Source organism: Quercus robur, chromosome 4, assembly GCF_932294415.1.
Source record: "Quercus robur chromosome 4, dhQueRobu3.1, whole genome shotgun sequence".
Lineage (NCBI taxonomy): Eukaryota > Viridiplantae > Streptophyta > Magnoliopsida > Fagales > Fagaceae > Quercus > Quercus robur.
The window spans coordinates 41,110,049-41,137,588 of NC_065537.1; the positions used below are offsets into that span (position 1 = coordinate 41,110,049).

General features: G+C 39.6%; 1 pseudogene; it reads left to right on the forward strand.

Annotated features, from left to right (window-relative positions):
- The first annotated feature begins 565 nt into the window (after positions 1-565).
- LOC126721882 (subtilisin-like protease SBT4.3) lies at positions 566-27,540 on the forward strand (annotated as a pseudogene).

A 27,540-nucleotide genomic window follows, 5' to 3' on the forward strand; every position in this document is an offset into this window, starting at 1 on the left:
ATCTTATATTATACCATGTTACAAAATAGTTATATATTTTCATACATCGAGTGGATCTGCGACTACTTTTAAAAGTAACAAATGAAACCTTATTCTCAACCAAAAAAAAAAAAAACCTAGTTTTTATTGCTTTTTATCTAAACCACCGCAGATATAACTTTATCATTAATTTACCATTCACAACTTACCAACTCAACAATTGTGAAATAATTTGTAAAAAATTATTGTGATTATAGACTTATTGGTTATCATTAGGTCATTGCAAGACAATGCATTTCGTATGCTTCTAAGGAATGCAAAAATGAGTAAACAAGAATTTGTACGTGTTATGTGCATTTTTAAGTAACAACAGGCGTAATTAATGAGAACACGTGTTTTCAAATGTAATAGAATTTGAAATGGGTAAATGACAAACATCATAAATTGCCCTGAAGGAGTATACGCCTAAATTTTGTCAATTAGTACGATTTAAGAATGTGGTACTCATGGGAAGATCTCTCCCTAGTTCAAATTATTAATGCAGTTCAAAGCTCTTGAATTTTGTCACCCTGCAATGGCTGCCAAGTCCATCTTTTTGCTCTTTCTCCACATCTTTATGGCTCTCATTATTTCTATCAGCACTTGTTATGGTGGTGCTACAGATAAGACCAAGGATCTTTACATTGTTTACATGGGTTCACTTCCAGAGAGTGACTACTCACCCCTTTCCCACCATCACAGTCTTCTTCAAGAAGTTCTTCGAGAAAGGTAATTGTTCATATACTTGATGGTTTTACCAATGCATTTGCTTATTGCTAGCTCCTCCATACAATGACTTGGTCCTAAGAATACAGAGATCTGTATAAAACAAACCTCATGCTTATAAATGTTTTAGACATATATTTAGTTCTAGCACTCTACATTTTTAGTGATTTTTATAATAGCATTTTTTTGGAAGAGCTTAGTTTTATCTTTAAACATTAATATACAGATTTTAAAAAACATCATTGTGTTTGAGATATAGGTGTAATTTTGCACAATTAACTAAACAAAATAAGTTGGTGAAAATAAACTCGTCTAGACAAACACTCGATATCCATCTTTTTATTATTATTATTATTATTATTATTATTATTATTTATTTATATTTTTTTAAAAAAACCACTCTATATCCATCCATAATTATAAACTGAAACAGAACTCTTTGGTATTTAGTTTTCTATATTTTCAAAACTAATTGTATTATCAAATTGAAAATAATTAACAATAATATAATTAATAACGTGAAGGTAAATTAAGAAATTTAAAATTTTAATTTCATAAAATTAGCATACATATTTTATACATATAATATAATTAGGTGCCATTTCAATTTTAAAATATTACATAACAAAAATTCTGAACATGGTAGTCTCCATTTTTTTTTTTTTTTGAGGCTCCTTTTATTTGAACAAAGAAACAAGAAATACAAATAAAAAAGAATCAAGAATGGAGGAATATAGAGAGACAGAGAGAGAAAAAAAAGAAAGAAAAAAGATTTAACTACTTTTGATCTAATCTCTCTCAACAGTGCTGCCAGTGACTCATTTGTCAGAAGCTACAATAGGAGTTTCAATGCATTTGCAGCAAGGCTCAGTGGTGAAGAGCACAAAAAAGTTGCCAGTGAGTGCTTTGAAGTCTGATTTTGTTGTCTTTTCACTACAAAAAAATGGGTCTATAGCCACGTTTAAAAAACGCGGCTATAGACCCCAAAAACGTGGCTATAGGGTAGAGCCGCGTTTCCTATAGCTGCGTTTACAAACGCGGCCTAAGCAGTGCAGCAATAGGCCTATAACCGCGTTTTTGTAACCGCGACTAAAGGTCTGCCCTATAGCCACATTTCTTAATCGCGGCTATAGGCCTCAGCCTATAGCCGCATTTTTAAAAAACGCGGCTACAAACCAGCTTTAAGTTGCGTCTAAAAACACGGCTATAGGTTTTTAAAAAAAAAAAAAAAAAATTCTAGGTTTTTTTTTCCCAGAAAATTCAAAATTAAACACAAATCCAAAAAATTCAAAATCAAACACAAATCCAGAAAATTCAAAATCAAATACAACATACTCACAATACAAACACACCGAGAAAATTCTAAATCAAACACAACATACTCACAATACAAACACATACACCTAGAAAATTAAAAATCAGACATAAACCCAAAAAATTCAAAATCAAACACAAACCCATAAATTTAAAAATCAAACACAACATACTCACAATACAAACACACCCAGAAAATTCAAAATCAAACACAACCAGAAAATTCAAAATCAAACACAACGTGCTCCAAAATACAACAACACAAACCCATGAATCTCCTCTCATTCAACAAAACCAACCCAAATCTAACACTAATTCCATTCAGGAAAACAAAAGCACAAGCTCAGAAACACAAAAGAACACAAACCTGTGAAGAAGGAAGAAAGAAAAAGGAAAAAAAGAAAAAAGAAAAAAAAAGGTACCCAGATGTGAAGGAAGAAAGAAAGAGAAAAAGAAAAAAAAAAAAAAAAAAAAAAAAAAAAAAAGAGAAAAGAGTTACCTGGATGTGAAGAAGGAAGAAAAAAGAAGAAGAAGAAGAAAGAGTTACCCAGATGGGTAGAAAAAAAAAAAAAAAAAAAAAAAAAAAAGGAAGAATGAAGAACCTGAAGAATGAAGAGAGAAAGGGAAAAGAAAGAAAATATGAGTATGTGAGGGTAGGTGGGAAAGTGGGGGTGTAGGTGGGAAAGGAGGTGTACATGGGAAGCTTCAGGATTTATTTTTATTTTTTTTTTTAAGCGCTACCTATAGCCATGTTTTTAAATTGCAAAAACACAGCTACAAGTTGCCTATAGCCGCGTTTTCAAAAAACGCGGCTATAGGTCAGACTTTAAAAAATTTATCCGGTAGGACCTATAGCCGCGTTTTATAGGTAACCTGTAGCTGCATTTTTCGGGTTTTAAAACATAGTTAAAGGTGACCTATAGCCGCGTTTCTCAAAAACGCAGCTATAGGTCACATTTAAATAATATATACAGCTGGAGCTATAGTCGCGTTTTTGGAAAACGCGGCTATAGGTAACCTTTAGCCGCTTTTTAAAAAGCGAAAAATGCAACTACTACTTACCTACAAAACGCGGCTATAAGTCCACCTTAAAAAATTATTCGTTTTAAGTTAGCTTATCTTTAGCTGCGTTTTAAGTTAGCTATAGTGGCGTTTTTTCAAAACGCGGCTATAGGTCACCCTCAAAATCAAAATTATTCGACTGGACCTATAGCCGCGTTTTAAAAATGAAGCTATAGGTTAGTTATAGCCACGTTTTTAGAAAATTTAGCTATAACTTGTGGCTTTAGCCGCGTTTTTTGTAAACGCGGCTAAAAAAAACGTGGCTATAGCCCGCGTTTTTTGTAGTGTTTTGTTAAAACTAAGAAATTCTTTAAATAACTTCAAAATTGCCAGTGAGTGCTTTGAAGTCTGATTTTGTTGTCTTTTTGAGCACCTGGTTTCTGATATTTGTCTCTTTGCTAGGTCCTTTTTATCTTGTTCTTTTGTTTGGGTCAATAGAAGTTACAACAATGCTGCCCACACAGCAACAAAGTTTGCGTTTAAGTCCAATGTGTCTTGTTTTTTTAGTTCGGGTAATCTTCCCCCCTATTTGGCAGCTGCTTGTAGGGAAGACTCCCCCTTTTGTCTCTTTGTTTCTTAGCCAAAATATTGCAGATTATCAAAAAAAAAAAAAACTTCAAAACTACTCAGTTGTCAGTTTAGTTTGATACATCTTATGATTGGAATAGTTTGTAACCCAGACTGTATAATTACAATAATGTTAATGGGCACTGTGTAGGCAAGGAAGGGGTGGTATCTGTGTTTACATCTAGGACCCTCCAACTTCAAACAACAAGATCATGGGAATTCATGGGTTTTCCTGAAAATGTAGATAGAAACCTCACTGTTGAGAGTGATATAATAATTGGTGTCATTGATAATGGAATCTGGCCTGAGTCTGATAGTTTTAGTGATGAAGGTTATGGTCCACCTCCTAAGAAATGGAAGGGGGCTTGTGATGGAGGCCTCAACTTCACTTGCAACAAGTAATTTTTTTCTCTCCCTAAATTATATTTTCGATTTATATGAATCTGCTTTTCTTCAAGGGCATGCTGGATGATATATCTATATACTGTTGTAACTTTTCCTCAATGTTACAATATTTTTAGGATTTATGTTTAGAAAATATTACCATTGAATTATAAAATTGGATATTTTTGAAAGTTCAAATAGTGTATAAAACACCCTTGAACGTTTAGACCTCCAATTACAAAATAATCAATTCAAGCTTTGTGACAAACAACTAGTGTGCGGAAAATGAACAAAAGCTATGAACAGAATTGGTAAACAATCTAAGCCAATTAAAATCACGTCCACAGCAGAAAATAAAAGGAAAAGATTAAGAGAAGGAAGATGCAAACACAAGGACAACACACGATGTGTTATCGAGGAGGAAACCGAAGCCCTCGGCGTAAAACCTCTCTGTCACCCTCCAAGCGGTAAGTAATCCACTAGAAAATGTAGTTGGGATACATGAACAGCAATAGACCCTCCAAGCCTAATCTACCCAGTGTACCTAAGCCCTCTAAGTTTCTTGCTCTAACAAGGTTGCGCCGAACCTATTTCTTTTCTAGCTTCCCGAATTCCGCTACTTGACCATAGTATCAACCAATGTAGATTGGTTCTTTCCTAACTGCTTCCCAGAACACCAAACAGCCCTCTCACAGTAATGGATATGGTGAGAAAAGATTTTGGTAAAAAGACCTCTCAAGGGTTTAACAATGGAGAGGAAAAGAGTTAAGGAATTTGAAGAGTCTCTTATGTGAAGATTGTGGATGAAACAATCTTGTATAACACTAGGGTTTCTCTTTCAAAATTCTCTTTGGAAGCTCTCTTTATTTTGTGGGCATAAGGGGTATTTATACTGGGGTGAGAATGGAATGTGAAGAGTCAGGTTTTTCAAAACAGAGCTGGCTCGCGGCTTGACTGAGTCGCGAGATCCAGCCGCAAGATAACAGAATGGCTAGTTGTCCTATTTTGTCCTATAGTGCTCCAGCTAGCATGACACTTCAACTTCTGGCATGCCTGGCACGTGTGCATCTTCTGGCAACTTGCAGCCGCGAGTTGCCGCGAGATCTAGTCACAAGTCTCTATTTTCTTGCACACTCTTGAGTATTTCAAGACTCTATCTCACTCACTACCCTTACAACAATCCCACCTAAATACAGGGTTACTAATTGCTGAAATACAAGCAAATTTGGCACGAAATAAAGCCAACAAGATGATTGATTAAATTCAACCTTACAATCTCCCCATTTGGCTATTCCGTGACAAAACTCTAAAATAGACTCTAGACTTAACATGTGAGTTGGGAATAGTTGAGCAAAACTCACTCACACCTAACTCTAGAAACTGTGAAGCTCTTGAATCATATGAACATGAAACTCCTGAAACACAACAATACACCATGATCATTGTATGCAGAAAAACATGAAATGCATATGAAGTAGACAATATGTGATCAAGCAAAGATGGAGTTAAGAAACAAACCATAACTTGATCAACCAAGCAATCACTACAAGGTAGTGACCACAATGCTCATTCACACTTGGAATTAACACTTGAACAAACAAGCAAACAAGCTCAATGCAAGTCACTTGCATGCCCAACACTCAACCAATGCACAATGCACAATACACTAAGTATATGCATCTAGGAACAAGCCTACAAGGGCACAAGAGTAACAGTACTTAATAAGAAAATGCATGACATTTAGTTAGAAGTACTGATTTAACAAAGTATAAAGGCTGCATAAAGTATGGTACAGACCATAAAGCCTACAGATAAAGAACATAAATCCTAAAAGCTTACAAAAGCAACATGGGTACAAACACATTATATACTGAAAAAAAAAAAAAAACATTAACAATATATATATATATATATATATATATAAAGTAAACCAAGTTTCAAAAACATCCATGTGTTATGAGTTAGAATCTAACATACACCAAAACCATAGTAACAACAATTAACCAAAACATAATACTTTAGCCATAAACATAAACAAAATAAATAAGATAGACACTGTTTTTGACTGCTCCCCCTCAGAACAGCACTCCTCCTCAAGAGCTGCTTCTCAAAAACTTCTCCCCCTTTTTGACCGGAATGGCCAAAGGGTCACTGTCCATGATGTGTGGTGAAGCTGTCAAATTTTGCTGTGAGAACATCAAGCTGGTCCTACATGGCTGCTATCTTCTTAGACTGCTCAGTTTGGACTTCTCTGATTCCATCAAGTCTTTCTAGAATGACCTGAAATGCATCTGGAGGTATATCTAAAGAAGTTGATGCTCTAGTCCTCTTGCCACTCCTTCTGGGTGTTGAAGTTGATGCCTGACCTGCTGCCTCTGCCTCAGTCTCCATTGGGACACCCTCTCCATCATCACCTTCCTCTTTTTCACCTGAAAGACGAACACTTATCCTCTTGAAGGTTTGCTTGTTAATTGCTGAAGGTGTAGACATGGGACTGATGTCTCGAGGGATTGCAACACCCTTCTTTCTGAAAATCCTCGTGAACATAAGTTTCAGACACGGAGTGTTTGGGTAAGTTTCAGACGAAAGAGAAAATGAACAGTCACATAAAGTTTGAGGGAAAACTAAAAAAGATTTTAAAAACTGCCCTCACTATGTAAAACACGCATTTTTCGCGGTTGAAGTAAGTCGCCAGATACACTCGCCAAAACACTTTAAGCCAAAAGTTTTGAAAAATTTTCTAAGTATTTTTCGCGATTGGAAGTCTCATTTGCGAGGGAGTCGCGAGATGAGTTGCGAAAATCTCTGTGTACCCTTCATGACTAGACCTTCCACTCGCGAACAAGTCGCCAAAACTGACCCGCGAGCTCACAACTGTAGCATGCGACTTGACTTACCCGCGACTGAGTCGCCAAAACAGGGCAACATTGTTTTTGAAATTTTCAGTTTTTGAAGAACAAAATACCTTCCAAAAACACCTAAAACACTAAAAAATCTTTTGTGTTTGAATCAACAAAGATTGAGCATGTGAAAACACATTTTATCAAGTACAATCACACAAATGAATATGGCATTCATTGAACATAAACTTGTGTGTTGTGTGTGGGTATCAACAATGAGATAGTCCTTAATCTAATGTGAAGCTTCAATGATCAATTCAACCAAGGCATACACAATTAGCACTAGATCATGTGACCCATCTTAATTATAGAAGTATGCATATATGACCTCCCACAAGACTTGATTACATACTTTGGAGCTTTACATTTGACTCCACTTTCAATCATAATATTTGATCCTTTTGAGACAATCACCTCTCATTGTGAGAGTGATATTTGATATTTCACCTTGATGAGATAGCCTTTGGTTTTTTGAATAATCATTCACTTTAATTTTTGGTCGCTTTCTCTTTTTCCTAGTCGAATACTAGTATGTGCGACAGGCTTTTGCAGCTCAATATCTCTTTTCATTTGGAGATTTACATTTGGTGAGCTCTTTTTAGCAAAAACGAAAATAAAGAGTGGGAAGATATATAGGTACAAGTCTATGCATTTCTCAAGGTCAACATAACCATTCACCAATCATTCATGAAAAGTTTGAAAATCTATTTACAACAGTCACATAGATTTCAAGATTTCTTCCACAGTGATAAGAGTGCAAAGGAACAAGCTACGCTTGTAAATGCACAAAGCCATTAGTACAAAGGTACAAGGAAAAACAAGTTTTGAGACAAAACTCAACAATGTCGATCAAACTTTTTGATTTTCTACTTTTTATGTGGTTTTTGGATTTTTGACACATAAGAAGGAAAAGATTGATCAAAAACAACAAAAAGGAATAAACGATAGAATGCGAAAATAAACAAACACATTTCAACCAACACAATTAATAAGCAAACAACCAAACTAAGTCACAAAGCATAGGAAGTATTGATGCATGGACATGTTGTAATGCTTATGCATGAATACCCTTTTTCACCCACACATCACTTACGTTTGGGGTGATTTCCTTACAGGATTGGGTACGAGAGTTAGGGCTTTTAAACATTTGTGTGAAGCTTTCCAAGCAGTTGGTGAAAGCACCAATCATTTTTATCACGTCCATCATTCTGGGATCACCACTTTGATCTCTTGATGGTTCACCAGCCTAATTTCTCCTATCATTTCTAGGTCCTCATGACTTTGGAGCAGTTGCATTATTCATTGCTTTCAACTTTTGACAATTTGGCCGAGTATGCCCTTGAAGTCCGCAATGATGACACACATAGTTCGATCTAGGACCTCTTTGTGATCACGGATGAGACTTGGTTTGGGATTCAGACCTGCCCACAGATTGATTACGAGGGTTGTTCACCATCCGTTAGTTCTCCACATTCCTCTTCTCCTCTATCTTGGGCTTCTCAGTAGTAGGGCCAAGGTCAACTGACTCTTTGGCCTTTATAAACTTCACTTCTTTAGTGATATTTCCAGATGAGCTACTCCCTCCAGTATATCCCAACCCGGATTTGTTTGAAAAGTTCTTTTGAGATGAAATAATATCATCTAACTTCTTGGTGGTGACTCTCTCTATCTTAGCATTTGCTTGCACAACCTCTTGCTCAAGAAATCTCACTTTTGTGTAGGCTTCTAACAGCTCACCATTCAGTGTTTCTATCTCACATTTGGCCTCCTTATAGCGAATTAGGAGACTTTTATAGTCCTCCTCTGCCCTCTTCATCTTTCTCACAGCTGCCTTGACCACCCTTGTGTACTCACCCGACTTTTCTAGGAGTGAGTTATAATTTTCTTGAAAATTGGTTGTGCTTTCATCTTCTTCAGCATCTGATTCTTCAACAACTCCCAATGATTCTTCATCACTATGTTCTCCAAGTTCTCGTACAAGTAAATTCAACTCGTCTGAAGATTCAACATGGGCAATAGTCATAAAAGCAGAATAATTTCCTTCTCCGTCACAGCTTTCCTCAGAATTTGAGTTGGATGAATCCGAGTCACTTAGTGTCATGGCATACACCTTGCCTTTCAATTTCAAATAATTCGAACATTCTTTCTTAAAGTGTCCATACCTATTGCATTCAAAACAAGTGACACCTTGTGTAGATTAAGATTCTTTTCCATCTTTCGTTTTGAATTCCCTTTTCTCCCTTCCTGAACTTTGGAATTTCCCTTTATCACCAAATTTGCTATTATTCTTGAATTTCAAGAATTTTCGGAAATTTTTCACAAGGTATGCAACATCTTTGTCAACCACATCTTCATCCGATGAGTCATGGACTTCCAACTTTTCATTAATGGTCTTAAGAGCAAGAGATTTACTCTTCCGTTGATTGGGCAGCGACATTTCATAAGTCTGAAGAGAACCAACCAGCTCTTGGACTTTGATGTCATCAAGGTCCTTACTCTCTTCAATCGTTGTTACTTTGGCACGAAAAATTTTCGGCAATGATCGAAGGATCTTCCTTACAATTTTAGAATCCTCCGTTTTCTCTCCCAAATTGAACTTGTTAACAACCACCTCATTCAGCTTGCTATAGAAAGAGTTAAAGGACTCATCCTCACTCATTTTTAGCTTCTCAAATCGAGTGGTCAGCATCTGCAGCTTGGTGTCTTTCACTTTCTTCGTCCCTTCGTAGGTGGTCTCCAATATCTCCCATACTTCTTTGGCAACGGTAATGTGAGAAATCCTATGAAACTCATCTGGAGACACATCACAGAAAATTGCATTAAGTGCTTTACCGTTAGCATTACATGCGGCAAGTGTTGCCTTATCCCATGTGGATTTGGCTTCCTCAGGCCTGGTCCAACCTATATCAACAGCATCCCAAACTGATTCATCAATGGAACATAGAAATGCTCTCATGCGAACCTTCCAAAAAGCATAATTACTACCATCAAAATATGGAGGTGCATTTAGGGATTGAAACCGATCCATCTTAATAGGGAGTCAAGGATCACACTATGGTAATGAAACCACTAAATGTGTACCCGCTCTGATACCAATTGAAAGTTCAAATAGTGTATAAAACACCCTTGAACGTTTAGACCTCCAATTACAAAATAACCAATTCAAGCTTTATGACAAACAACTAGTATGCAAAAAATGAATAAAAACTATGAACAGAATTGGTAAACAATCTAAGCCAATTAAAATCACATCCATAGCAAAAAATAAAAGGCAAAGATTAAGGGAAGGAAGATGCAAACACAAGGACAACACACGATGTGTTATCGAAGAGGAAACCGAAGCCCTCGGCGTAAAACCTCTCTGTCGCCCTCTAAGCGGTAAGTAATCCACTAGAAAATGTAATTAGGATACATGAATAGCAATAGACCCTCCAAGCCTAATCTACCCAGTGTACCTAAGCCCTCCAAGCTTCTTGCTCTAACGAGGTTGCCCCGAACCTATTTCTTTTCTAGCTTCTCGGATTCCGTTACTTGACCATAGCATCAACCAATGTAGATTGGTTCCTTCCTAACTACTTCCCAGAACACCAAACAGCCCTCTCACAGTAATGGATATGGTGAGAAAAGGTTTTGGTAAAAAGACCTCTCAAGGGTTTAACAATGGAGAGGAAGAGAGTTGAGGAATTTGAAGAGTTTCTTATGTGAAGATTGTAGATGAAATAATCTTGTGTAACACTAGGGTTTCTCTCTCAAAATTCTCTCTGGAAGCTCTCTTTCTTTTGTGGGTATAAGAGGTGAAAGTTCAAAAACGTGTACAAAACACTTTTGTACGTTTAGACCCCCAAAAATTAACTTAACCAACACAAGCAATATGTTAAACAACAGGTGTGCGGAAACTTAACATATGCTATAATGTGAAATTGGTTAAATACTATCTAAGCCATAACAAAATAAAATCACAGCAGATAATATAAAGGCAAAGATAGAGAGGAAGGAAGATGCAAACACAAAGACAACACGCGATGTGTTATCGAAGAGGAAACCGAAGACCTCGGCGAAAAACCTCTCCGCCGCCCTCCAAGCGATAATCAATCCACTAGAAAATACAGTTGGGATACAAGGACAGCAATAGACCCTCCAAGCCTAATCTACCCAGTGCACCTAAGCCTTCCAAGCTTCTTGCTCCAACGAGGTTGCGCCGAACCTTTTTCTTTTCTAGCTTCCCGGATTCCGCTACTTGACCATAGCATCAACCAATGTCGATTGGTTCCTTCCTAACTGCTTCCCAAAGCACCAAATAAACCTTCTCACAGATATGGGTATGGTGAGAAAAGGATTTGGCCAAGAACCTCTCAAGGATGTATCAATGGAGAGGAAGAGAGTAGAGGAATTTGAAGAGTCTCTTAGGTGAAGATTGTGGATGAATCAATCTTGTTTTTCTCTAGGGTTTCTCTCTCAAAATTCTCTCTGGAGGCTCTCTTTCAATCGTGGGTTAAAGGGGTATTTATACTAGAGTGGAGAGGAATGTGAAACGTCAGGTTTTGGCAAAACAGGGGTGGCTCGCGGCTTGACTTCGCGGCTTGACCAAGTCGCGAGATCCAGTCGCGAGTTAACCGTATGGCTAGTTGTCATGTTTTGTCCTGTAGTGCTCCAGCTAGCATGACTGTTCATCTTCCAGCATGCTTGGCACGTGTGCAGCTTCTGGCGGCTTGCAGCCGCGAGTCCACCCGCGAGTCCCAGCCGCGACACTCTGTTTTCTTGCACACTCTTGAGCAATCTTCACTCTATCTCACTCACTACCCTTACAACAAACCCACCTAAATACAGGGTTACTAAATGCTGAATTACAAGCAAATTTGGCACGGAATAAAGCCAATTAGATGGTTGAATAAATTCAACCTTACAAGAGGTATTTATACTGGGGTGAGAATGGAATGTGAAGAGTCAGGTTTTTCTAAACGGGGCTGGCTCGCGGCTTGACTGAGTCGCAAGATCCAGCCGCGAGACAACAGAACGGCCAGTTGTCCTATTTTGTCCTGTAGTGCTCCAGCTAGCATGACGCTTCAACTTTTAGCATGCCTGGCACGTCTGCATCTTCTGGCGGCTTGCAGCCGCGAGTCACCCGCGGGATCCAGTTACGAGTCTCTGTTTTCTTGCACACTCTTGAGCATTTCAACACTCTATCTCATTCACTACTCTTACAACAATCCCACCTAAATACAGGGTTACTAATTGCTGAAATACAAGCAAATTTGGCACGGAATAAAGCCAACAAGATAGTTGATTAAATTCAACCTTACAATTTTTCTAAACCAATAAGATCTAACTAAACTAGCACCTCCCTCCCTCTGAAGTTCTAGGTGGAGATGAGATTGTGAGTTCAAGACCCATTGGTTACCTACGTAACTTACCCATAAAAAAGATTAATTATTATAAAATAATGGCACATTTCTCTAAAAACAGAACAATGAATAAGTTATAAGTTCTACCAGTATAACTTATTCATAACCTATATCCCAAGAAATTCTTTTTTTCTATTTCTTTTTTCTCCCCTTCCCCTTGAAGCTTTTCTGGAAAATTTGAAAGTTGTTACTCCCATGTTGATGTAGGGCAACCTAGGCTTCCCACCTAGATTAGTCCTACCGTAGAACCTTAGGCTTCCCACCTTAGGTGTTTGGAATCACCACTAAACAAATCATTGCAAATAATCTCAATAATGATAATAATAGTCTGTGAAATACAAAAGGAACCATCTGGAGCTTTATATACAGCTTCTAGGAATCATAATGATAAAGATAAACTCTCCTAAACAAATCCTAAACAATCTCAAATACTAATATGATAATCCTAACAATCTCAAATACTAATCCAATACTCAAGATAAACCCAAATAAAGGTAACATAAATGATAAAGATAATCTCCACAGATGTGCCATCATGTGGTGTCCACACCAACTCCCCTGGGGTGGGAGAAACTCGACCCCGTCGAGTAAAGCTCATAAGGATCAAGTGACATCAGAATAAACTCCATAAAGCCACAAGCTCACTGGGTCAGCATGGCGCCTCCGTCGACGCTCATATGTATGGGTGATCGGAGGTAAAGATGAGGTGGTAGCAAGTGTATCCAAGTAAGCCTCCAAAAGAGCGGGATCAAGTTGCTGCAACTCCTCTCTGGTGATCCATGTACAGTCAAAATCAGGCCGTCCTCGCCAGCGAACCAAGAAGCGCTGAACTATTCCTTCCCTAGTGAAAAGAGATTGCTCATCCAAAATAACATCAATAATATCTTTATGTGCCTTTTGGAAACAAGATGGTGTAGGGCTAGGGACAGGGTTAGCCAAAGAAGAAGAGAGAGGATCATCAAAAGGGTCATAGGGAATAATTGTTGGACCTTTAAAAGCAATTAAATCAGCAATATTAAAAGTAGAACTAATACCATAATCTGAAGGGATATCAATCACATAAGCATTAGGTCCAAGTTTCTATAATACCTTGAATGGGCCAGCACTGCGGGCTTGCAGTTCTTAACGGTTCCTAAAGGATACCGTTTAGGCCTGATACGAATCATAACATAATCTCCTACATCAAAGTCTACATGACGTCGATGTAAATCAACCTGAGTCTTATACTTAAGATTACCAGCATGAATTCGTTTGTTGATCTCTTTATGTAGCTCATGCATGTGACTAGCAAACTCTACTACAGACACAAAAACCCTATCATGTGAGGACATTGGGAGAAGGTCTAAAGGTCTCCTAGGTGTATAACCATGAACAACTTCAAATGGGCTCATACCTATGGACCCATTGACTGAGTTATTGTAAGCAAATTGGGCTACAGGGAGTATAGATTCCCAAGTCTTACCATTCTCACCTATGAGACACCTTAAAAGATTTCCTAGACTCCTATTGACAACCTCAGTTTGACCATCAGTTTGAGGATGTAATGCTGTGGAGAATTTCAACTTTGTTCCCATCATGTGCCAAAGGGTCTTCCAAAAATAGCTCATGAATTTAACATCCCTATCTGACACAATTGATTTAGGAAACCCATACAACTTAACAATCTCATCAAAGAAAATCTTGGCTACCTTGGATGCATCAGAAGTCTTAGAGCATGGAAGAAAGTGAGCCATCTTAGAGAACCGGTTTACCACTACAAGGATGGAATCAAACTTCCTAAGGGTACAGGGAAGACCTAGTATAAAGTCCATGCTAATATCCTCCCAAGGATGGTATGGAACTAGTAAAGGAGTGTAAAGGCCAGTATTTTGCTTGCAATGCTTAGCTAGTTGACATTGACCAATTATCTTGGCAACATCCCTCTTAAGACTTGGCCAATAGAGCGGCCTCTCTACCTCTTCAATTGTCTTATCACATCCAAAATGTCCTGAAAGTCCTCCCACATGCACTTCCCAAACCAAAAAGTCTCTAACTAATGTGTGGGGGATACAAAGCTTATTGGCTTTAAACAAGTAGCCATCTTGGAGGATAAAAGCATCAACAACCTAAAGATTCTCAGTCTTAAGTGTAGTGTACACTTCTCCAAAATCTGGGCAAGATTCATACTCCTCTTGCAACTTCTCAAACCCTATGACTTTTGTGCTCATCAGAAAAAGTAAGGTGACTCGGCGACTCAAAGCGTTAGCTACCTTATTCTCAACACCAGATTTATGTCTCAAAACAAAAGAAAATCTTTGCAAGAACTCAACCCAAAGGACATGTTGAGCATTTAATTTCTTTTGGGAATTGATGTGGCGGAGAGCATCATGATCCGAATAAATAACAAACTCATGGGGTGTCAAATAATGGCTCTAATATCTTAAAGCTTGTACCACAACATAGAGTTCTTTGTCATATGTTGAATACTTCTTCTTAGCCTCATTTAATTTCTCACTAAAGTAAGCTATAGGGTGACAATCTTGGCTAAGAACTCCTCCTATGCCTACACCAGACGCATCACATTCCACTTCAAAGACCTTATCAAAGTCTGGTAGGCGCATCACCGGTGCTTCTGTCATCTTCTTCTTGATTTCTTGAAATGCTTTACCAGCAGCATTTGACCATTGGAATTTGCCTTGCTTCATACAACCAGTGATTAGTGCCATGATTATATTAAATCCACGTATGAAGTGGCGATAGAAAGTTACAAGCCCATGAAAATTGCAAACCTCATAAATGTTCTTGGGTTTGGGCCAATCCACTATGGCCTTGACCTTTTGTGAGTCAGCAGAAACTTCTTTAGATGAAACCACAAAAACTAAGAAAATGACACTATCAGTGAAGAAAGAGCATTTCTTTAGGCTGACATACAAGTTTTCTCTCCTCAAAGTGGAACAAACTTGTTTAAGATGGTCCAAATGTTGCTCTTTTGAGTTACTATAAATGAGGATGTCCTCAAAGTACACTACCACAAATTTGCCAATGAAAGGCCTTAGAACTTGTGTCATCATTCTCATAAAAGTACTAGGAGCATTTGATAAACCAAAGGGTATCACAACCCACTCATATAGACCATCCTTTGTCTTAAAAGTAGTCTTCCATTTATCACCTGGGCGGATCCTAATCTGGTGGTATCCACTTTTCAAATCAATCTTCGAAAAGATTGTGGCTTCTGACATCATATCAAACATATCATCTAACCTAGGGATAGGAAAGCGATACTTCATACTAATCTTATTGATTGCGTGACTATCCACGCACATTCTCCAGGATCCATCTTTCTTTAGGGTCAAGAGTGCAGGGACGGCACATGGGCTTAAGCTTTCTCACATAAATCCTTTGTGCAAGAGCTCATCCACTTGTCTAACCATCTCATCATGTTGAGGAGGGCTCATTCTATAGTGGGGAAAATTTGGGAGTGCTGCTCCTGGGACAAGATCTATGGCATGTTGAATATCACGCATAGGAGGCAATTGATTTGGAAGCTCCTTAAGGAAAACATCTTGGAACTCTTGAAGCACTGACCGTACTTCTTTTCTTGGTTCTTCAAAGTTATCTAGTGCAATTTCCTTATCAACCAAAGCAAAGATGACGGAGTCTTGATTGACAGCTCTTTCAAGTTCTTTTGGACTAATGAGGTTCATACTTTGCTTTTTGGGCTCTTCTCTAGCCTTAGTTGCACTTACAAACTTAGTTTTGACTAGGTTAAGCTTAATCCTTTGTCCATTGTGCATGAAAGAACAAGAGTTCGAGCGACCATAAAGAGTGACATCTAAATCATAGAGCCATGGTCGTCCTAAAATTATGTGTCCTACATCCATTGGAATCACATCACATGAAATCTGAGCCTTGTATGAGAGGATATGAATAGGACCAAGACACCTATCCTTGATGGTGATAGATGAATCATCTACCCAAGAAACCTTATAGGGCTTAAGATGGGCAACTAACTTCAAACCTAGGAGGGAGACAAGTTTAGAAGAAACTGCATTAATGTAACTTCCACTGTCAATGATAACCTTGCAATTTGTGGTTCCACACTTGACAAAGGTTTGGAAGATAGTATTTCTTTTCCAATCATCACTTTCTTCAGACTGTGCTAGAGCACACCTAACAACACTCATTACAGGAGTATCAAGATTACCTTCGTTGAGGTTATCAAAAGATGGTAGGGCTCTAATGTAAGCTAATTGGGTGGGATCATCCTCTCCTATTTCTACAATGTCTTCAATGTTAGGCTCATAGACTACTTCTTCTGCCTCTTCCTCTTCATCCAATTCTTCAATCAACAAAGTCTTATTAGGACATTGGGCAGCCATATGACCAAAGCCTTGACACTTAAAGCATTGGATTCTAGAATTTGGCCTAAATGTCTCTCTAACCACACTCTTCCCTTTGTCTTCTGGGCGTAAGGGCCTATTGTTGGGATTGGGTCTAGTTTGAGGACCTTGTTGGTATCTACCCTGAGAATTTTCTTCTATGTGTAAAGGTCTGTTGTTGAGATAAGGCCTATTTTGGGTACCTTGGAGGGATCTACCATGGGGACCATCAAAATTGTTGCGAGGCAACATGTGATTGTCAAATCTCCTTCCACCTTGGAGCCTAGGGATCAGCTCTAAATCTTGCACTAAGGTATAAGCATCATCAAGAGTTAAGATTTGTCGAGCCACCAATTCTCTTTGAAGATCATAATTGAGACCTTTCCTAAATCTACTCAAGTTAATTAGCTCATCCTCAGCTGCATTGCTACATATCCTATACTCTTCAAATTGTTCTACATACTCAATAGAAGACCTATTGTCTTGTCTCAAATCATGCCATTGATCCAACAAGTTGCCTTGATGAGAGACTGGGAAGTACTTTTCATTGAGCTTGGCCTTCATTTCTTCCCAAAGAGTTATGGGTGGTTGGCGGGTCTTACAGTGGTGGTTGACAACACTATCCCAATGGAGTTTTGCTCTTCCTACAAGTTTCATTTTGGCAAACCTAACCTTTCTATCCTCAGACAGGTCATACCGCTCAAAAAAATGCTCCATCTCTCACACCCAATCATTATAGACCTGAGGGTTCCTAACACCATCGAAAGTAGGGGCCTCTACTTTGATATGTTTAGCTGAGTTGTCTTCATTGTCTCTATGGTCTTGCCTAGGGTAAGGGCCATGCCTATTATTATTTCTTCCATTATGTGCATTTTCCTCGTCATACCTAGCCTCTAAGTGGCCTAGACGGGCAGTAAGCTCTGTAATGGCTTGTCTTAATTCATCTTGGGGAGGAGGATCCATGCTTAGGCGGGATTGTAGACTAGACTGGGATTCAAAACTAGAATCTGATTTGGAATTAGACTATTCTTCAGAACTAGTTACTAGACGACCACTACGCAAATGCATGCAAAGAGATCAACAAACTAATTCTAGCAAGTGAATAGTAAGGATAATACTCAAGTTAAATTATATGTGAAGAGAAGTCATGAATTCCACAGGTTGTTGTATTCAAGCAGTACTAGCTTCAACAAGAATTAAATTAAAAATGACCTAATTATGATAATGTGATTAGGCTAGTTCAACCACTAATACTGAGAAGTAATTACTTTAAAGGATTTTTTTTTTTTTGTGCTTTTTTTTTTGGGCTAAAATAAAATGCTGAAAGAAAATAAACCAGCAGCTAAAATAATAAACTCATGAGAAAATTTAAGCAGAATAAAGGACAAAGGCAGTAGCATGTTAAGGTAAAGTTGAGGCACATAGTAGACATATTGATATTAAATCTGAGAGTGCATTTCAATCCATTAAGTTTGGAAAGTCCACACCTTGGTTGGGCTGACTTAACAATCTGGGCCTCATTGGACAGTGGGTCACGCTACTAATCAATGGGGAAATTGGGCCTCACGTGTAGTGTAGTGGAAGTGGAAATTTGGCTTGTTGGTCTTCATGTGGAGTGCACAGGGACTTTCTTGAATCTTTTGCTTGACCTAACTTGAATGTTTTTTTTTTTTTAATATAATAATACAATAAAGAAAGAACTAGAATATAAAGCTAAAGTCCTTATCTACCAAGTTCAAACAAAACTAAACACCGAAACTAGAGAAAATAGAAACAACAGAAAACTAAAAGAAATGGCGGAGCAAACACGAAACATCTTTGGAGTCGACGGCGAAGAGGCGGTTGGGCTCGTCAGCGATGACTGTCAGCGGCACTCGAAGGTGGAGATCGGAACTAGTGAGTCAGATCTCAAAACCCGTGAAGCGGCATGGTGGGAGCGAAGGTGACGGCATGTCGACGGTGGGTTGTGTGATGGCGTCATTCCGCTGATGGGATCGGCGGCTTGGTGGTGGCTTTCAACTTTCTTGTTCTCAATCTAGCAGTTTGAAGCTGTGGATTTGAATTTTTTTTTTTTTTTCGGTGGTGGTCCTAAAGTCGAGCACAAATGGGGGTCACAGGCTTGGAGGGAGTAGTGGGTTTCTCTATTGGTTTTGGGATAAAGAATTCGTGTGGCCAAAGCAGGTATATGGTATGGATTGGTTCAGGTTTTGGTATGCAGATCTTGTGAGGCAGGGACTTGGGTTGCTTTGGTTTGCAAATCTCGTGGGGTAAGTATTTGAGTAATGGCATGTCTAGAGGTTGATTTGTTTGTTGATGGTGAGTGTGGGTGTGGGATGCCAGTCATGATTTTGGTTGCTGAAAGGGGAGATCGGGTTTGGCTCTGATACCAAGTTGATGTAGGACAACCTAGGCTTCCCACCTAGATTAGTCCTACCGTAGAACCTTAGGCTTCCCACCTAAGGTGTTTGGAATCACCACCAAACAAATCAATGCAAATAATCTCAATAATGATAATAATAGTATGTGAAATACAAAAGGAACCATCTGGAGCTTTATATACAGCTTTCAAGAATCATAATGATAAAGATAAACTCTCCTAAACAAATCCTAAACAATCTCAAATACTAATACGATAATCCTAACAATCTCAAATACTAATCCAATACTCAAGATAAACCTAAATAAAGATAACATAAATGATAAAGATAATCTGCACAGATGTGCCATCATGTGGTGTCCGCACCACATGTGCTGGTTTGGGGCCATCCTATGTCTTTTGCCATTAAAGCCTCTAAGAAGATTTGAACACCCAACCTTTTAAAGAGCCACCCTGTACCGGAACATTGTAGGATATTTGTAGGATTTTTACATTTTTCTTTGTATTTGAATACTCAAGAATATGAACTGTACATTTGCAGTAAGATCATTGGAGCTCGATTTTACGCATTAGACATTCATAGTAATTCCGTAAGGGATGAAGAAGGCCACGGTAGCCACACTGCCTCAATAGCAGCTGGTAACAAAGTACCAGGTGCAAATTTCTATGGATTGGCCAATGGAAATGCAAGAGGAGGAGTTCCATCAGCAAGGATCGCTACATATAGAATCTGTGGCCCGGGAGGGTGCACAGATGACAGTATCCTTGGTGCGTTTGATGATGCTATTACAGATGGGGTTGGCATCATTACAATTTCAGTTAGTGGAAGTCCAAGACCCTTCAATTTTGATTCTATTGCTATTGGTTCTTGTTAAGATTATAAACTGAATAGTTTGTATATTGATGTGTATAGAACAATGTACAATAGAGAGCCTTATATAGGCTAGATATGTGTGTAGTACAAGTAAAAAGAGTAAACTACAAGTACAGTATACTGGGCTAAGCCCAATGGGCTAAACTAGTCTAAGCTATACACTAACATCCCCCCTCAAACTCGAGGTGGCAAGGAGGAAGCCAACTGGAGTTTGGATATAAGATCTCGAAGACGACCAGGCGGGTGAGTCTTGGTAAAGATATCAGCAGGCTGGTCAGCAGAGGAGATGGAGAATAACTTGAGATTTCCTTTCTTAAGATGCTGGCGAGTGATGTGGCAGTCGATCTCAATATGCTTAGTGCGTTCATGAAAGACATCATTATGAGCAATGTAGATAGCACTACGATTGTCACAATAAAGAGGAGTGGCAGTGGGCTGTGGAGCATCCATGTCAGCCAAGAGCCAGCGAAGCCAAACAAGCTCACAAGTGGTGTCGGCAAGGGCACGATACTCAGCCTCAGTACTGGAACGGGAAACCACATCCTGCTTCTTGCTGCGCCACGATACCAGAGAAGTACCTAACAGGAAACAGAAACCTGTGATAGAGCATCGATCAGTCGGATCACCTGCCCAGTCAGCATCTGAATAAGCATGAAGCTCGAGAGAAGATCGAGAGGAGTAATGTAGACCATGATAAAGTGTGCCTTTGACATATCGAAGAATCCGAAGAACAGCAGCATAGTGGACAGAACGAGGGGCATCCATGAACTTACTAACCATACCCACGGCATGTGAAATATCCGGACGAGTAACAGTGAGATAGATCAAACTGCCAACCAACTGACGATAGCGAGTAGCATCGGATATAGGTTCACCGTCCAAGGGTGTGAGCTTTGCATTGTATTCCAAAGGAGTGGAAACAGTCTTGTTATCAGTGACACCGGCTTTGGAGAGAAGATCAGAAGCATATTTAGCCTGGGAAAGATAATATCCATCAGAGGATGAGGTAACCTCAAGCCCAAGAAAATAGCTGAGAGTGCCCAGATCTTTCATCTCAAAATGCTGACTAAGGAAGTTCTGAAGAGAGCGGATACCTGCAGAATCATCTCCAGTAATAATCATATCATCAACATAAAGAAGAATAAGAGTGATACCAGCAGAGGATCGTCGAACAAAGAGAGCAGTGTCATGAGGACTCGAAGTGAAACCCTGCTGAGCAACAACTGAGCTAAACTTCTCAAACCAAGCTCGAGGAGCCTGCTTGAGGCCATAAAGAGCACGGCGAAGGCGGCAAACTTGATTGCCTGAGTGTGGATAGCCAGGGGGTGGTTGCATGTACACTTCTTCATGGAGGTCTCCATTGAGGAAAGCATTCTTCACATCCATTTGATAAAGAGGCCAACGGCGAACAGCAGCCACAGCAATGAGACATCTAACAGATGTAAGACGAGCAACAGGAGCAAATGTTTCCTCATAGTCAATACCATACTCCTGAGTAAAGCCCTTGGCAACTAGGCGAGCTTTGTATCGTTCAACAGATCCATCAGCCTTGGTCTTGATCTTGTAAACCCACCTACAACCTACTACAGACTGACCAGGAGGCAAATCAACCATATCCCAAGTGTGATTCTTATGAAGGGCATCTAGTTCTTCATTCATAGCTTGCTGCCAAAGAGGGTCAGTATGAGCCTCACGATAGGTGTGAGGTTCATAGAGAGTGGCAAGAGCAAAAGAGCAATGATAATCAGTGAGATAAGGGGGAGGAATGCTTACCCGAGTGGAACGACGAAGTTCAGGACCAATAGGAGACTCAGGAGAGGGTGGTGCCACAGGATCCAATACAGGCGGGTCATATGCCGGAGACAGAACCGGAGATGAGTCGTCTGGAGAGGCAATCGATGCTGAAGAATCCTCCACAAGTTCAGGATAGAGAGGGAGGAAAAGATCAGTAAAAATGGGAGACTCTGAGGAAGAAGATGTAGGAAACTGCTGAAGACTCGTGAAAGGACGATGTTCCCAAAACTCAACATGACGGGAGACACGAAGGCGATGAGAAATGGGATCATAGCAGCGAAACCCTTTTTGAGACACACCATAACCAAGGAAACAACAGAGACGAGTACGAGGTTGGAGCTTTGTTCGTTCATGAGCAGGAAGAGAGACAAAACAAGCACAACCAAAAACCCGAAGAGAGGAGTAGTCAGGAGTTTGACCATAGAGAAGCTCAAATGGTGATTTGTTGTGTGTAGTTGGTGAAGGAATACGATTAATGGTGTGCACAGCAGTGAGTGCAGCCTCACCCCAAAAGCGCTCAGGAAGAGAGGCAGAAATGAGAAGGGTGCGGACAACATCAAGAATGTGACGATGTTTTCGTTCTGCACGACCATTTTGTTGAGAGGTGTAAGGACAAGACCGCTGAGGAAGAGTACCATGTCTGTCTAAAAAGGATAGGAAAGATTTATCATTATATTCTTGAGCATTATCTGATCGAAAGACTTTAATGGTGCGATTGAACTGTGTTTCAATCATTTTATGAAATGTTTGGTAAATAGACACAAGTTCAGACCTATGGTGAAGCAGATAAATCCAAGTATACCGAGAAAAATCATCCACAAATATGACAAAATATTTAGATCCCCCCTCAGTGGGAACAAGTGCAGGACCCCAAATATCAGAATGTATAAGATCAAAAGGGGCAGAAGAAAAGGAGTCACTTTTATTAAAGGGCAATTTTGTTTGTTTGCCAAAATGACAGGAAGTACAATCAAATTTTTGAAACTGAACTGAACCTAAATGACCTTGAGAAGCTAATAATTGAAGACGAGATAAGGATGGATGACCAAGACGAGCATGCCATAGATCAGGTGAGGAGGTGGCAGTGGTAGCAGCTGCAGAAACAACTTGTGAAGGAATCTTCAAGTCATGAACCTCAAACATGCGACCAACCTTACGGCCTGTCCCAAGCACTTGACCCGTCCGGGGATCCTGCACATCCACACCATGATTAGTAAATAGAAGATCTACGCCTAATTCGCAAAGTTGACCAACAGAAAGCAAATTGAGGGATAACTTTGGAATATGAAAAGTGTCACTAAGGGATAAACAAGGAGAAGAGATTGTTCCTTTATGACTAACAGGCATAGGAGTTCCATCAGCAGTGTAAATGGTGATTGGATGTTCTAAGGGTGCCTTATCAGAAAATTGGGATTCATCAGGAGTCATATGGTTACAACATGCAGTATCAAAAAACCAAGGTTGTTTACTTGAGGTGACAGAGAGGGCAGTGGAAGTGCGGGATAAAACCTGTTGAACAACTGCCTCAATATCAGCCGTAGTAAGTGAGGAAGCCAAAGATGGACCTGTAGGAACCGATGGATCTGAAGGACATACAGCAGCTGCCTGAGGAAGAGAAGCTTTATTCTGCTCTTGCACAAATTTCTGTAGCTTACGACAAACAGAGATGTCATGGCCTTTAGCACGGCAAAACTTGCAGTGAATACCTTTGGAAGACTGAGAGGTGGGACGCCCGGAGTTTATTCGCGGAGGAGCAGTGAATGCAACAATGGGAGGCTGTGGTGAGGGTGTAGCCAATACATGATCAGATGATGTCATGTGATAAGTAGGCCGACGATTCTCCTCAGAAATGAGCTCCTTTACTGCAGCATCAAGAGAAGGAGTAGGAGACCGGCTAAGTAGAGAAGCCCTAGTAGGCTCAAAATCCTCACGTAAACCCATCATGAAGTGCATAAATCTACGGCGATCCCGGTATTTGACAAAGAGCTCAATGTCCTTAGAACATACCAGTGGAGGATCTGCAGCAGAGAGTTGTTCCCACATAGTAGAAGTCTGAGAATAAAAATCAGAAATAGACTGACCTGTCTCTTGGCGCATTTGATAAAGCTTTGATTCAATGTGAAACTCTAAGCTTGAATCATTAGTGCAGTTATAACGATCGGCCAAAAATTTCCAAGCAGCCTCAGCAGTTTCAAGACGAGGAAGAAGATTATGAATGGAGGGAATAGAGGTATTGATAAACCAAGATAAGATCTTACTCTGAATACTCTCCCATTCCTCTAGACGTTCTTCATAATCATCTGTTGTAACAGCAGTCTTGGAAGACTCTTCAGCAGCTGTGGCTTTGGACTTAGGGTCTGGTACTGGCTTAGGAATTGAACCAGTCACATATCTCCACAGTTTACGACCCTTGAGAAAGACGGTCATATTCTGAGACCATGCATGATAGCTAGTAGGACCATCCAACATGATGGTGATAGGACGTATGATATCTCGTTCACTTTGTTGAGCCATAATGAAGAAAATGACCAAAAAGTGAGATTTAGATACCTCAAATGCAGAAACGGAGCCCAAAATCAGAATCTACGCGAAAAACTGAGCAAGACAGGTCCTGTTGAAAAATTTTGACTTGGTCAACGATCAAAGTCAACGGTCAAAGTCAAAGGTCAAAGTCAACGGGCGCCTGGTCAAGTCAACTGATGACGTGTGCTGACGTGGGCGGTGTGACGTCACGCTAGGGCTGACGTGGCAGATCCAGAAACGAAGCTGGCGCGTGGGGCGCGTGTCAGCGCGTGGAGCGCGTGGGAGGGCGTCTGTTCCGGCGCGTGGGGCGCGTGAAGGAGAGTGGCAGCGCGTGGAGGCGCGTGGCGGCGCGTGGAGCGCGTGTTCGTGAGGCAGAAACTTCAGGCGGCGCGTGGCGGCGCGTGTGAGGTTGTTTCTGGCCGTTCTTTGTTGGGTTTTGCTCGGGATTGTCTGTTCTGTCACTCAATGCCTTTGCTTTGACAGTTGGATGAGCAGAACAATAAGATCCGAGAGTTGTTGGGACTGTGGGCGTGACGGCGGTGACTCGCTTCTGACAGTGGCTACTGGATGAAGGCGAGGGCAGCGGAAGAACGCCGGAGATGTCCACAGGAACCAGAAAGTCAGAGGAATGGCTCTGATACCATGTGCAGATTATAAACTGAATAGTTTGTATATTGATGTGTATAGAACAATGTACAATAGAGAGCCTTATATAGGCTAGATATGTGTGCAGTACAAGTAAAAAGAGTAAACTACAAGTACAGTATACTGGGCTAAGCCCAATGGGCTAAACTAGTCTAAGCTATACACTAACAGTTCTTTTCATGCAATGGAAAAAAGTATACTCACTGTTCAGTCTGCTGGAAATGATGGTCCTTTTCCATCAATAGTGGGAAGTGTTGCACCATGGTTATTCTCCGTAGCAGCCAGCAGCACAAATCGACGAATCATTGATAAGGTTGTTCTTGGGAATGGGATGACCCTTATTGTAAGTATCTCTGATTTTTTTTTTTTTTCCATCAATAGTGGGAAGTGTTGCACCATGGTTATTCTCCGTAGCAGCCAGCAGCACAAATCGACGAATCATTGATAAGGTTGTTCTTGGGAATGGGATGACCCTTATTGTAAGTATCTCTGATTTTTTTTTTTTTTTCTTTCTTTGGTCAATTGAATGTAGACATAATTGTGTTGTGGGCAGCTGACAGATTTAGCTCTTTCTTGGTTATAGTAGATCCCGGGGTGTGATATTAATGTTGAGAAGCTTACAACTCCAAGGCACCTCATCCCCCCATTAGGCTAGCAATGTGGACTTGAATGACCTGAGCCTTTCAGTAGTATATTCTAATGATTTTACAGTTACCAACAGCTTTGGGGAAGATAAGGTGTCTAGTGTCCTGACGGCCATTTGGAATAGGTTTCACAAGCAAAGCACCCTTAAATTATTTGTAGTGATCATCAAGCGGAGTCATTGCAACTAATGTTATTATTCTTTGCAATACTTTTCTGCTAGAATTTTCTAATTTCATTCTTTGATTGCCACTATGTGAACTTATGTTTTGATTTTCTTCATGTGCATTAATCGTGCAATTTTCCTGTGCCTTATTTTTTATTATTATTTTTTTTTCATTATAGGGAAATGCAGTTTATTCTTTCACACTAAAAGGAGTGAAGTTCCCTCTCATAAAGGGTGAAGATGCTAAGAGTAATTGTTCTGACGCTGATGCTCGGTAATTGTTGTTCTTTTCGTTATTGCTGACTTTGAGTTGTCTTAAAAAAGAAAAAGGAAAAAACTAAACACTCCATGTTCCATACTAGGCTTTGCAGTCACCTTTGTCTAGAAAGCAGCTTAGTGAAGGAAAAGATTGTGGTCTGTGATAAGTCAACAGGATGGAATGAAGCTTTCAGAGCTGGCGCCCTTGGGTCAATCACCTTAGATGAGGATTATTTTGTAGTTCCCTTACCTTCAACTGGTTTAACTTCTCACAACCATGTATTGGTGACGTCCTACATAAATTCTACAAAGTGAGAATCCTAATATTTTTGTACATTCTGATTTGTTTATTTCAACTTTCAAGTTGTACTATTACTAGAATTCATGAGAACTCGTACACTGATTGATTGGATTTTATTGGTTTAGTTTTTGGTTCGGGAGAAGATTTATTCTACGATTCTGTTTTTTATGTCTCTAGTTATCATTTTCCAGTAACCCGCATGGAGAAATTATAAGAAGTGAAGCTATCAAAGATATAGCTGCTCCTAAATTTGCTTTCTTCTCTTCTCGTGGGCCAAATTCAATTTCTGACGAAATTTTAATGGTTGCCCATCAATTACTGTCTTTCCAGGGATGCATGTACCGCTTAAATTAATTTCATTTATATATATATATATATATATATATTTATATGTTTGCCACATATTGCAGCCAGATATAACTGCTCCAGGAGTACATATTTTGGCAGCATATTCACCTGTTGCTTCACCATCAAGTGCCCCTGGTGATAAGAGGTCTGTCAAGTACAATATATTGTCTGGAACCTCCATGTCTTGTCCCCATGTAGCTGGAGCAGCCGCTTATGTTAAATCATTTCACCCTCATTGGTCTCCTTCAGCCATCAAATCTGCTCTAATGACCACTGGTAATCTTCATTCTCCATCTTTCTTGCTCTATCAGTTTCTTAGTTGTGCTATGTTTCTAACTAATTCTATTTTATTTCACTTCAAGCTTTGTCAATGAATGTCACAGAACATTCTGATGGTAAATATGAAGATGGCGAATTTGCTTATGGTGCTGGCCATGTCAATCCAGTAAAAGCAATAGACCCTGGTCTATTGTATGAAGCTTTTAAAGATGATTACATGAAAATGCTCTACAGTATGCAAGTTCGTCTCCAGTCCTAGCCCCAAGGAGACTAAAGGTTCTCCAAAGGATCTCAATTACCCATCAATGCAAGCTCTTGTTAAAATAGGCAAGCCTTTCACAGTTGAATTCACCAGAACAGTGACAAATGTAGGCCTTGCCAACTCCACTTACAAGTCAAAGATCATAGCAAATTCTCAAATTAATGTTAGTGTGAAACCTAGCTCCATCTCCTTCAAGTTATTATATGAGAAGAAGTCTTTTATTGTGAAAGTATCGGGGGAAGCATTAACAGCAAAGAGAAGAATTTCTGCATCGCTCATTAGGTCAGATGGCACCCATAATGTGAAAAGTCCTATTGTCATGTACACACAGAATCCATAA